At 46.9% G+C, this 12,860-nt stretch overlaps 2 non-coding genes across 2 annotated transcripts in view; both read right to left on the reverse strand.

Moving 5' to 3' along the window:
• LOC131269943 (large subunit ribosomal RNA) overlaps window positions 1-326 on the reverse strand; it is a 4,089-nt gene extending 3,763 nt beyond the window's left edge. Inside the window, exon 1 of the ribosomal RNA XR_009179100.1 lies at window positions 1-326. This exon is cut by the window's left edge and continues 3,763 nt beyond it. This is a non-coding gene — a ribosomal RNA (large subunit ribosomal RNA).
• Window positions 327-813: 487 nt separating this feature from the next.
• Window positions 814-968, reverse strand: LOC131269924 (5.8S ribosomal RNA). Its single transcript, XR_009179082.1, has one exon. It is a non-coding gene; the product is annotated as a 5.8S ribosomal RNA (ribosomal RNA).
• Between the last annotated feature and the right edge of the window lie 11,892 nt (window positions 969-12,860).

Consider the following 12,860-nt stretch of genomic DNA (forward strand, 5'->3'; position numbering starts at 1 on the left):
AGGAGTTTACCTCCCACTTAGTGCTGCACTATCAAGCAACACGACTCCATGGCACGCTCGGTCCATCATCCAACGGGCGCTGTTCTACGGGCCTATCACCCTCTATGGGTTCTGAGCCACATTCAAGTTGGACTTGAAAAGCGCTAAGATGACGGATAGTGAGACGCACCAGTACACGGAATCGGATAGACGGACAGGCCGCCACCCCTACGTGCTGAGCTTCTCCCGTTTCGCTCGCAGCTACTCAGGGAATCCCGGTTGGTTTCTTTTCCTCCCCTTATTAATATGCTTAAATTCAGGGGGTTGTCACACATGAACTGAGGCTTATGTACCTTGCGGTTGTTATCGTCACATCTGGCTTGCGACTACTTTGTTTCAATGTCCAATATGTACCGTTGGACTCGGTTAACGGGCTGTTAGCCCGCGTGTGGTTTAACTCACTGATACCTTCCATTGCCCATACGCTAGTTTGTTTGTGTTCCTTTGGTCAACTTCCATACTTGAATCATTTGTGCTACCGCTGCTGCTTCGACGCTACTTTGACATCTTCGCTTCTATTTAAATAAATAAATAAGCTGAAGCTAGACATCAGTAAACACCACCACAGACACCACAAGCACGCCTTCTCCTCGTACTTCCGCCTCACGCGGGAACACGGACGCTCTAAATACTTCGAATTCCAATGCCAGTATATTGTAAACCACGGGTTCTTTAATGCTAGCGGGTCGTCGCGACCCTAGTTAACATCATGGTGCACGTCTCGTGACGGGTGTCACGGCGTAGTTAAATGTATGCGATACATTTCTCAAATATAAGCGCTCAGTCATCTGTACATCATGGTAGGTTCCCACGACGTGCAATATGCGTTCAACTTATCAATGTTCATGTGTCCTGCAGTTCACATTATGACGCGCAGTTAGCTGCGGTCTTCATCGATCCATGAGCCGAGTGATCCACTGCCGAGGGTGACTAACTTGCGTAAGCCGCCGCTGTGCGCGTATACCCGTTCCCCGTAGGGAGGAGCAAGCCGCCGCTTAGAGACGAAGCATAAAGTGTCCTCATTCCACATAGGGCAAGCTGGATTAATCCATTTTACCCAGGACGGCCGAAGCGGCGTGGACCAGGGGAGAACTGAACCTTATACTTCACACCACAGTAAGTCTACGTGTCCTCTTCCACATAGGGCAAGCTAGAACTAACTATCTTACCCAGGACTGCCGAAGCAGCGTGGACCAGGGGAGGAACACACTTTTCATGGAAACGTAAGGCATCCATGACTGCCATAACGTAAGCCGCCGCTGTGCGCGTATACCCGTTCCCCGTAGGGAGGAGCAAGCCGCCGCTTAGAGACGAAGCATAAAGTGTCCTCATTCCACATAGGGCAAGCTGGATGAATCCATTTTACCCAGGACGGCCGAAGCGGCGTGGACCAGGGGAGAACTGAACCTTATACTTCACACCACAGTAAGTCTACGTGTCCTCTTCCACATAGGGCAAGCTAGAACTAACTATCTTACCCAGGACTGCCGAAGCAGCGTGGACCAGGGGAGGAACACACTTTTCATAGAAACGTAAGGCATCCATGACTGCCATAGTGCGTAAGCCGCCGCTGTGCGCGTAAACCCGTTCCCCGTAGGGAGGAGTCAAGCCGCCGCTTAGAGACGAAGTATTAAGTGTCCTCTTCCACATAGGGCAAGCTAGAATGAACTATCTTACCCAGGACCGCCGAAGCAGCGTGGACCAGGGGAGAACTGAACTTTATACTTCACACCACAGTATTGAGTAATGTGCCCTCTTCCACATAGGGCAAGCTGGAATGTTCCATTTTACCCAGGACGGCCGAAGCGGCGTGGACCAGTGGAGGACTACACAATCATGAGGTTTGATATCGACTTGTGTGTTTCAATAGGGTACCGATGGTATGTTTTGAACCGATTTGATTTAGCCATTCTGAAGTCATCACTTGGTTGAAGCGCTGAACTAGGGAGGGGCATCGTTTACATATATATTGGTTTTCGCATGCTCTACTAGGTTAATGTCATGAGGTTGGCTATCGAGCATGCCCAAGTGATGACTTGATTGTGTGCTTGCTTGAATTCTTCACATTTGATACCATCGGTTAGTTGTCGAATCATTCCTCGATCATAACCTTCGTTCTTGGTTCATGTATGCTCTCTTCCACATAGGGCAAGCTAGATTTAACTATCTTACCCAGGACCGCCGAAGCAGCGTGGACCAGGGGAGAACTATACTTTGTCTTGTATGCCCTCTTCCACATAGGGCAAGCTAGAATGAACTATCTTACCCAGGACCGCCGAAGCAGCGTGGACCAGTGGAGGACTATACTTTGTTCATAACACCACAGTATTGAGTAATGTGCCCTCTTCCACATAGGGCAAGCTAGAATGAACTATCTTACCCAGGACCGCCGAAGCGGCGTGGACCAGTGGAGGACTACACAATCATGAGGTTTGATATCGACTTGTGTGTTTCAATAGGGTACCGATGGTATGTTTTGAACCGATTTGATTTAGCCATTCTGAAGTCATCACTTGGTTGAAGCGCTGAACTAGGGAGGGGCATCGTTTACATATATATTGGTTTTCGCATGCTCTACTAGGTTAATGTCATGAGGTTGGCTATCGAGCATGCCCAAGTGATGACTTGATTGTTTGCTTGCTTGAATTCTTCACATTTCATACCATCGGTTAGTTGTCGAATCATTCCTCGATCATAACCTTCGTTCTTGGTTCATGTATGCTCTCTTCCACATAGGGCAAGCTAGAATTAACTATCTTACCCAGGACCGCCGGAGCAGCGTGGACCAGGGGAGAACTATACTTTGTCTTGTATGCCCTCTTCCACATAGGGCAAGCTAGAATTAACTATCTTACCCAGGACTGCAAAGCAGCGTGGACCAGTGGAGGACTATACTTTGTTCATTACACCACAGTATTAAGTATGGTGTCCTCTTCCACATAGGGCAAGCTAGAACTAACTATCTTACCCAGGACCGCCGAAGCAGTGTGGACCAGGGGAGGACTATACTTTATACTTCACACACTAGCCATACTGAAGTCATCACTTGGTTGAAGCGCTGAACTACGGCGGGGTAATCGTTTACAGGTTATAATCATATAGCTGCATGCTCATTAGTAGATAATGGAATATTGTATGGCAATATGAGCATGCCCAAGTGATGACTTTGTTTCAAGCTCAACAGGTAGGGTATTGAGTCCTCTTCCACATAGGGCAAGCTAGAATGAACTATCTTACCCAGGACCGCCGGAGCAGCGTGGACCAGTGGAGGACTCTATACTTTATACTTCACACCACAGTATTGAGTACGACTTGCATAAAGCCCCTAATGAGAACCACGAGGGCTCTCTCAATGTAGAACCACGAGGGCTCTAGTACCGATTCTCTCGGTACGGCTTGGTCCGTGTTCCTTTATGCTTGTACTCGCAGAAAGTCTCAACCCGGAGGTCTTGACTTTGATTGTCATAGTTGGACTACGACGGGGCATCCGACCATTGCTGATCGAACACCCCTGATTCACCATCTTTCGGGTAGGCGGTACGCGTACCTCCGGACGCGGAAGTCTCAACCCGGAGGTCTTGACTTTGATTGTCATAGTTGGACTACGACGGGGTATCCGACTCATCGAATACCCCAGAAGCACACCATCTTTCGGGTAGGCGGTACGCGTACCTCCGGACGCGGAAAGTCTCAACCCGGAGGTCTTGACTTTGGTTGTCATAGTTGGACTATGACGGGGCATCCGACCATTGCTGATCGAACACCCCTGTTACACCATCTTTCGGATAGGCGGTGCGCGACACCACCGACGCGGAAAGTCTCAACCCGGAGGTCTTGACTTTGTATTGTTGGATAGTCCTCTTCCACTATAGGGCAAGCTGGAAATATTCCATTTTACCCAGGACTGCCGAGGCAGCGTGGACCAGGGGAGAACTTCACGGAATCTTCAGGCATCCATGATTGCCATAGTGCGTAAGCCGCCGCTGTGCGCGTCAACTCGTTCCCCGTGAGGAGGAGTCTAGCCGCCGCTAAAAGACGAAGCATTAAGTGTCCTCATTCCACTATAGGGCAAGCTAGAATTAACTATCTTACCCAGGACCGCCGAAGCAGCGTGGACCAGGCGAGGACTATACTTTATACTTCACACCACAGTATTGAGTACTTCTTGCATAAAGCCCCTAATGAGAACCACGAGGGCTCTCTCAATGTAGAACCACGAGGGCTCTAGTACCGATTCTCTCGGTACGGCTTGGTCCGTGTTCCTTTATGCTTGTACTCGCGGAAAGTCTCAACCCGGAGGTCTTGACTTTGATTGTCATAGTTGGACTACGACGGGGCATCCGACCATTGCTGACCGAACACCCCTGATTCATCATCTTTCGGATAGGAGGTGCGCCCACCTCCGACGCGGAAGTCTCAACCCGGAGGTTCGGACTTAGAGTTTTTCCCATTTAAAAGTTTTTCTCTTAGCCATACTGAAGTCATCACTTGGTGAACGATTGAACTAGGGCGGGTTAATCGTTTATAGGTATCATGTGGTTTGCATGCTCTCTTAGGTTAAGGTCATGTGGTTGGCTATCGAGCATGCCCAAGTGATGACTTTGTTTCACGCTTGCTTGATTTCTTCATGATTCCCTGTTATATAGTGTAATCATTCGAGAACAGGGAATCTTTGGTTTTGCTCAACAGGTATTGGATGTCAACTTGGTATCTAGATCGCATTAAGTCTCAACCCTTAGGTTCGGACTTGTATAGTGACATCTTGTTACGGTCTTGAGTCTCAACCCGCAGGTTCGGACTACTTAGTGTTTGATCGAATATAATATGGCAACTTGTGCCTAAGTCTCAACCCGCAGGTTCGGACTTCTGTTTATTTGGCCAATGTATGTATAAGGCAACTTGTGCCTAAGTCTCAACCCGCAGGTTCGGACTTGTGTATTTGTTCGAAGTCATGTATAAGGCAACGTGTGCCTAAGTCTCAACCCGCAGGTTCGGACTTGTTAGTGTTTCGTCAACTTTCATATGGCAACTTGTGCCTAAGTCTCAACCCGCAGGTTCGGACTTGTGTATTTGTTCGAAGTCATGTATAAGGCAACTTGTGCCTAAGTCTCAACCCGCAGGTTCGGACTTGTGTATTTGTTCGAAGTCATGTATAAGGCAACTTGTGCCTAAGTCTCAACCCGCAGGTTCGGACTTCATAGTGTTTCGTCAATGTTCATATGGCAACTTGTGCCTAAGTCTCAACCCGCAGGTTCGGACTTCTATAGTGTTTCGTCAATTATCATATGGCAACTTGTGCCGAAGTCTCAACCCGCAGGTTCGGACTTCTGGAAGGATCACTTGGCCACTAATGATCCTTCCGCAGGTTCACCTACGGAAACCTTGTTACGACTTTTACTTCCTCTAAATCATCAAGTTCGGTCAACTTCGATAAAGCAGACGCGGTTCACGAGGATCCAGCGAACGATCATCTCCAAAGACCTCACTAAATAATCCATCGGTAGTAGCGACGGGCGGTGTGTACAAAGGGCAGGGACGTATTCAACGCTGGCTGATGACCAGCACTTACTAGAAGTTCCGAGTTCATATGGACCATTGCAATCCATAATCCCTACTAAGTGAGTATTTGAGTGATTTCCCGTTCCTCTCGGAATAGGAGACACGCTGCTACCCACATTGTAGCACGCGTGTAGCCCAGAACATCTAAGGGCATCACGGACCTGTTATCGCTCGATCTCATTTTGCTAAACACAAATTGTCCTGCTAAGCAGCGTACCGTAAGTGCACTTGCGCACACGAACAGCGAAGGTGTCAGGTCATACTCCACCGAAAGGTCCTAACCCGTTCCAATCGGCATCGACGCATTAACGCTGACTGCGTTCTAGTTAGCATATGTGAGTCACGTTCGTTATCGGAATTAACCAGACAAATCAATCCACGAACTAAGAACGGCCATGCACCACTACCCTTAAATTTGAGAAAGAGCTATTAATCTGTCTCACCTCCATAAGTTCGGACCTGGTAAGTTTTCCCGTGTTGAGTCAAATTGAACCGCAAGCTCCATTTCATTGTGGTGCCCTTCCGTCAATTCCTTTAAGTTTCAACTTTGCAACCATACTTCCCCCGGAACCTGACTTTGGTTTCCCGGAAGCTACTGAGAGCACCTGGTTGTAGCGTCTCCCAATTGCTAGTTGGCATCGTTTACGGTTAGAACTAGGGCGGTATCTAATCGCCTTCGATCCTCTAACTTTCGTTCTTGATTAAAGAAAGCATCCTTGACAAATGCCTTCGCTTTAGTTAGTCTTACGACGGTCTACGAATTTCACCTCTCGCGCCGTAATACTAGTGTCCCCAACTACTTCTGTTAATCATTACCTCCGGTCTGAGTACAAACCAATGAAAGATTAGACCAAGGTCGTATTCCATTATTCCATGCAAGATTATTCTAGGGCGTTTGGGCACCCTGCTTTAAGCACTCTAATTTGTTCAAGGTAAACGTGAGCGGTCGAGCTCTATGTTACACTTGCACCCGTTGAAGGGCACACCATGACACAGACTTGGTGCCCTACCACACCATTGAGTCGCAACCAGATTCCGACTTGGCCCACCGACCACGGGTTGACCGGGTCGGCGGAGCCGGACTGTGTTGGACAAGTATCAACTTCGAACGTTTTAACCGCAACAATTTTAATATACGCTAGTGGAGCTGGAATTACCGCGGCTGCTGGCACCAGACTTGCCCTCCACTTGATCCTCGTAGAAGGATTTATGCTCTACTCATTCCAATTATGAAACATCATTAAAGAGTTTCATATTGTTATTTCTCGTCACTACCTCCCCGTCCCGGGATTGGGTAATTTACGCGCCTGCTGCCTTCCTTGGATGTGGTAGCCATTTCTCAGGCTCCCTCTCCGGAATCGAACCCTGATTCCCCGTTACCCGTTGCAACCATGGTAGTCCTCTATACTACCATCCATAGTTGATAGGGCAGATATTTGCGAGATCTGTCGTCGGTGCGAGACCATACGATCAGCATCATTATCCAGACTTCAACTCAATGACACGGAGAACCCGCGATTGGTTTGACTAATAAGTGCACCAGTTCCCGCGAGGGTCCTGGCATGTTGCATGTATTAGCTCTAGATTTTCCACAGTTATCCAAGTAACTAGGTTGATGATCTCGTAAATTATAGCTGTTATACTGAGCCTTATGCGGTTTCACATTAAATCTGTTTGTACTTAGACATGCATGGCTTAACCTTTGAGACGAGCGTATATTACTGGTAGGATCAACCAGAATTCCGACTTTGCGTTCGAATGTTCATTGTCCCATTGCACCCGGAGGAGCAAACACCACGTTCTATATGTTGTCAAGTCCGGTAGCACACGGGAGGCGAGCCCCCGTGCGAACCTCATTGCCCTCGTATCACACACACCCGATGCACCGGACAGGCACTTGAGCGGCATTCGACTCCGCTAAGCGCTCGTGCGCCCGATTGTGCATGCGCTGACGGGGCCTTCATACCCCTACCACAGCGACCTTATGCCAAACTTCCATGAATACTTAGGTGAGCTGACAAGGGCCTTCATTTCCCTACCATCAACTAAAGGACACGCTAGGCGCGTCCGATCATTGCAACTGCGGGGCTTTCATACCCCAATCACCACAGTACGCAATTCACCAGAGTTTAATCACAACCCCCCCGGACATGGCACACTATTAACTTGCAACAAAACTTAGTGTGTGCCGGGCACATCGGTTCCACAAAATCATTCCCGATGTACCCCAATTGGGGTTGCGAACGCATTCACGGTCCTCTGACACACCCAACCAAGCGTGGATACTACATACCTCAAACACCCAGTACACTAACAGACAAATCAACATATGGTTGCTTTCCCCCAGACATTTGCCAATCACTTGGCACCCGGACGGGAACTCGCTCCTGATTGCGCCAATGCCACCCATTTGCCAAGAGCGAGTTCTGTATGTAGATTTCATTTGGAAAGACAACCGTGTACTGGATATTCTATCCGACGATTACAGATGACGAGTACGAGACTCGACTACACTCACGGATAATACATTTTGGGTCGAGATTGCTTTCGGGGTTTTCGATTGGTCTTGCGCTTGTAAACGTATAACTTTGACTTGTGGTAACCTCGGTATGTTAGTCGATCACGTGGTTGTGAACTGGGTAGGGGTGAGCAATCTGTTCACTTGCACTCTGGGTAGGAATATGGTGAGCGCTATAGGTTAAAGATCATGGTATGGTTCCATCGTGATGACTTTCGCTAGATAGTAGTATGTTTGGATAGTTATAACGTTTTTGGCCATTTGTTCATAGTGTTCGGTTCATTCAGGAATTCGATTGGTCTTTGCTTCACACACGTGGTCGATCACTTGGATGTGAACTAGGGTGAGATTAAGGTGTTCACTAGTGCTCTTCGGTTTTGGATCAGTAATGAGCACTTGATTGGTTTCGCATAATATGTATCCATAGTGATGACTCTTTCCAGCTTAAGATTTCGTTACCGGTTTCGAATCCTCCCCACGTTCGCTTTTACTTGGTTAGGTTTTCGAGTGTAGATTTGAAAGCAATCTCATGTATGTATCCCATCTGATATAAGCCACTGACAGTTCATGTCACCTCGTTCAACTCTCGCTGGGTCACAGAAGTATGTTACTGCGCCCATTATCCCTACTCGGATAGGTTCGGTTCGTTCGTTTTATACTACGGTGAGTAAACTCAATTTGTGCATCGCATAGCCATGGAAAGCAAGCTTTCGCGGGCCTCTTCGACTGTTTTGATACGAGCTGTGCCCGTGATGCTGTCATCCCAGGATACTAGACCCCTTTGGACGACCGCATGACCATCAGAAAGTAAATTCCACGTTCGATTTGGGGTGTGAACCCCGAACATAAAGTCTTTGTGTAGAACCACGAGGGCTCTATAGTACCGATTCTCTCGGTACGCTTGGTCCGTGTTCCTTTATGTTCGTACTCTTGTGAATAAGATTCACGTTCGTTTTGGGATATTTGCTACTGTCACCGTTTGAGTACTATGGGGCTTGAACCCCTAACATAAAGTCTTTGTGTAGAACCACGAGGGTTCTATAGTACCGATTCTCTCGGTACGCTTGGTCCGTGTTCCTTTATGTTCGTACTCTTGTGTGTATAATATTCATGTTCGGTTTGGGATATTTGCTACTTTCACCAGGGTCCCGTTCTTCATACAAGTCTGCCTTGCTAATGTGGTAACTTTATAGTGTAGTTCTGACATCCCAATTTTGGGACTTAGCCGATTTTTCGTATATTTCCATATGACCCATAGGGTCCCTTTCTTCATACAAGCTTGCCTAGGGCGATCGGTCAAAACTTGTCTTACTATTCGATTGGTCTTCGCACTTTCACCCTAGGCAGTTCGCCTAGGTCTGTCTTCTTGAGGAGGCCAAAACCCGAAATAAGGAGGTTCGGCCGACCCTGAAACCTCCCCTGTCTGAACTACACTAACCCGATTTTTCAGGGTCCTCAGCGCCATACAACTTTGCCTAGGTCACTTGTACTCTTGACTTAGGCCATCCGACTTGGTCCGTGTTTCTTCCTAGGGTTCACCTAGGTACTTTGCCTTGCTTGATGTGGTAACTTTTTAGTGTAGTTCAGACATCCTAATTTTGGGACTTAGCCGATTTTTCATGTATTTCCATATGACCCATAGGGTCCCTTTCTTCATACAAGCTTGCCTAGGGCGATCGGTCAAAACTTGTCTTACTATTCGATTGGTCTTCGCACTTTCACCCTAGGCAGTTCGCCTAGGTCTGTCTTCTTGAGGAGGCCAAAACCCGAAATAAGGAGGTCCAGCCGACCCTGAAACCTCCCCTGTCTTAACTACACTAACCCGATTTTTCATGGTCCTTAGCGCCATACAACTTTGCCTAGGTCACTTGTACTCTTGACTTAGGCCATCTGACTTGGTCCGTGTTTCTTCCTAGGGTTCACCTAGGTACTTTGCCTTGCTTGATGTGGTAACTTTATAGTGTAGTTCAGACATCCCAATTTCGGGACTTAGCCGATTTTTCGTATATTTCCATATGACCCATAGGGTCCCTTTCTTCATACAAGCTTGCCTAGGGCGATCGGTCAAAACTTGTCTTACTATTCGATTGGTCTTCGCACTTTCACCCTAGGCACTTTGCCTAGGTCTGTCTTCTTGAGGAGGCCAAAACCCGAAATAAGGAGGTTCAGCCGACCCAGAAACCTCCCCTGTCTGAACTACACTAACCCGATTTTTCAGGGTCCTCAGCGCCATACAACTTTGCCTAGGTCACTTGTACTCTTGACTTAGGCCATCTGACTTGGTCCGTGTTTCTTCCTAGGGTTCACCTAGGTACTTTGCCTTGCTTGATGTGGTAACTTTTTAGTGTAGTTCAGACATCCCAATTTTGGGACTTAGCCGATTTTTCATGTATTTCCATATGACCCATAGGGTCCCTTTCTTCATACAAGCTTGCCTAGGGCGATCGGTCAAAACTTGTCTTACTATTCGATTGGTCTTCGCACTTTCACCCAAGGCAGTTTGCCTAGGTGTAGCTTCTTGAGGAGGTCAAAACCCAAAATAAGGAGGTTCAGCCGACCCAAAAACCTCCCCTGTCTAAACTACACTAACCAGATTTTTCAGGGTCCTCACCGTCATACAACTTTGCCTAGGTCACTTGTTCTCTTGACTTAGGCCATCTGACTTGGTCCGTGTTTCTTGCTAGGGTTCACCTAGGTACTTTGCCTTGCTTGATGTGGTAACTTTTTAGTGTAGTTCAGACATCCCAATTTTGGGACTTAGCCGATTTTTCATGTATTTCCATATGACCCATAGGGTCCCTTTCTTCATACAAGCTTGCCTAGGGCGATCGGTCAAAACTTGTCTTACTATTCGATTGGTCTTCGCACTTTCACCCTAGGCAGTTTGCCTAGGTGTAGCTTCTTGAGGAGGTCAAAACCCAAAATAAGGAGGTTCAGCCGACCCAAAAACCTCCCCTGTCTAAACTACACTAACCAGATTTTTCAGGGTCCTCACCGTCATACAACTTTGCCTAGGTCACTTGCACTCTTGACTTAGGCCATCTGACTTGGTCCGTGTTTCTTGCTAGGGTTCACCTAGGTAGTTTGCCTTGCTTGATGTGGTAACTTTTTAGTGTAGTTCTGACATCCCAATTTTGGGACTTAGCCGATTTTTCATGTATTTCCATATGACCCTTAGGGTCCCTTTCTTCATACAAGCTTGCCTAGGGCGATCGGTCAAAACTTGTCTTACTATTCGATTGGTCTTCGCACTTTCACCCTAGGCAGTTTGCCTAGGTGTAGCTTCTTGATGAGGCCAAAACCCAAAATAAGGGGGTTCGGCCGACCCAAAAACCTACCCTGTCTAAACTACACTAACCAGATTTTTCAGGGTCCTCAGCGCCATACAACTTTGCCTAGGTCACTTGTTCTATTGTCTTAGGCCATCTGACTTGGTCCGTGTTTCTTCCTAGGGTTCACCTAGGTACTTTGCCTTGCTTGGTGTGGTAACTTTTTAGTGTAGTTCTGACATCCTCATTTTGGGACTTAGCCGATTTTTCGTAAAATACCATATGACCCATATGGGTCCTTTCCTTCATATAAGTTTGCCTTGCTTGGTATGGTAACATTTGAGTGTAGTTCTGACATCATCATTTTGGGACTTAGCCGATTTTTCGTAAAATACCATATGACCCATATGGGTCCTTTGCTTCATATAAGTTTGCCTTGCTTGGTGTGGTAACATTTGAGTGTAGTTCTGACATCCCCATTTTGGGACTTAGCCGATTTTTCAATCAATACCATATGACCCATCACGGTCCTTTGCTTCATATAAGTTTGCCTTGCTTGGTGTGGTAACATTTGAGTGTAGTTCTGACATCCCCATTTTGGGACTTAGCCGATTTTTCGTAAAATACCATATGACCCATCAGGGTCCTTGCCTTCATATAAGTTTGCCTTGCTTGGTGTGGTAACATTTGAGTGTAGTTCTGACATCCCCATTTTGGGACTTAGCCGATTTTTCGTAAAATACCATATGACCCATCAGGGTCCTTTTCTTCATATAAGTTTGCCTTGCTTGGTGTGGTAACATTTGAGTGTAGTTCTGACATCATCATTTTGGGACTTAGCCGATTTTTCGATCCATACCTTATGACCCATAAGGGTCCTTTTCTTCATATAAGTTTGCCTTGCTTCATGTAGTAACATATGAGTGTAGTTCTGACATCCCCATTTTGGGACTTAGCCGATTTTTCGATCAATTCCATATGACCCATCAGGGTCCTTTCCTTCATATAAGTTTCCCAAGACTTAGTGTTTTTTACCTTTGGACACCAATATCACCCTTACGGGTATCTTTGATCTTCGCACCATGTATTGACCAAATGTAGGTCTTGCTATGCCAAACTTATAATTGTTCAACACCAAGTCTCTATCTTGAACCATTAAGGCTCTAACTTGCACCAATTGCTTGGTACTCTTGGTCCGTGTTTCATCGCATACTGACTTCTTGACTTAGTGCTTTTTTCCTTTGGACACCAATATCACCCTTGCGGGTATCTTTGATCTTCTCACTTTGTATTGACCGAATGTAGGTCTTGCCATGCCAAACATATAATTGTTCTACACCAAGTCTCTATCTCGTACCGCCAGCTCGGTACATTCGATAAACCTGCCCTTAAGGCACCCGGGACTTAGCCATTTTTTCACATTTTTCATGATTTTGAGGCAACTTTTCTCGACTTTGTCACCTTATATCACCAAG

Source organism: Anopheles coustani (assembly GCF_943734705.1).
Source record: "Anopheles coustani chromosome X unlocalized genomic scaffold, idAnoCousDA_361_x.2 X_unloc_11, whole genome shotgun sequence".
Lineage (NCBI taxonomy): Eukaryota > Metazoa > Arthropoda > Insecta > Diptera > Culicidae > Anopheles > Anopheles coustani.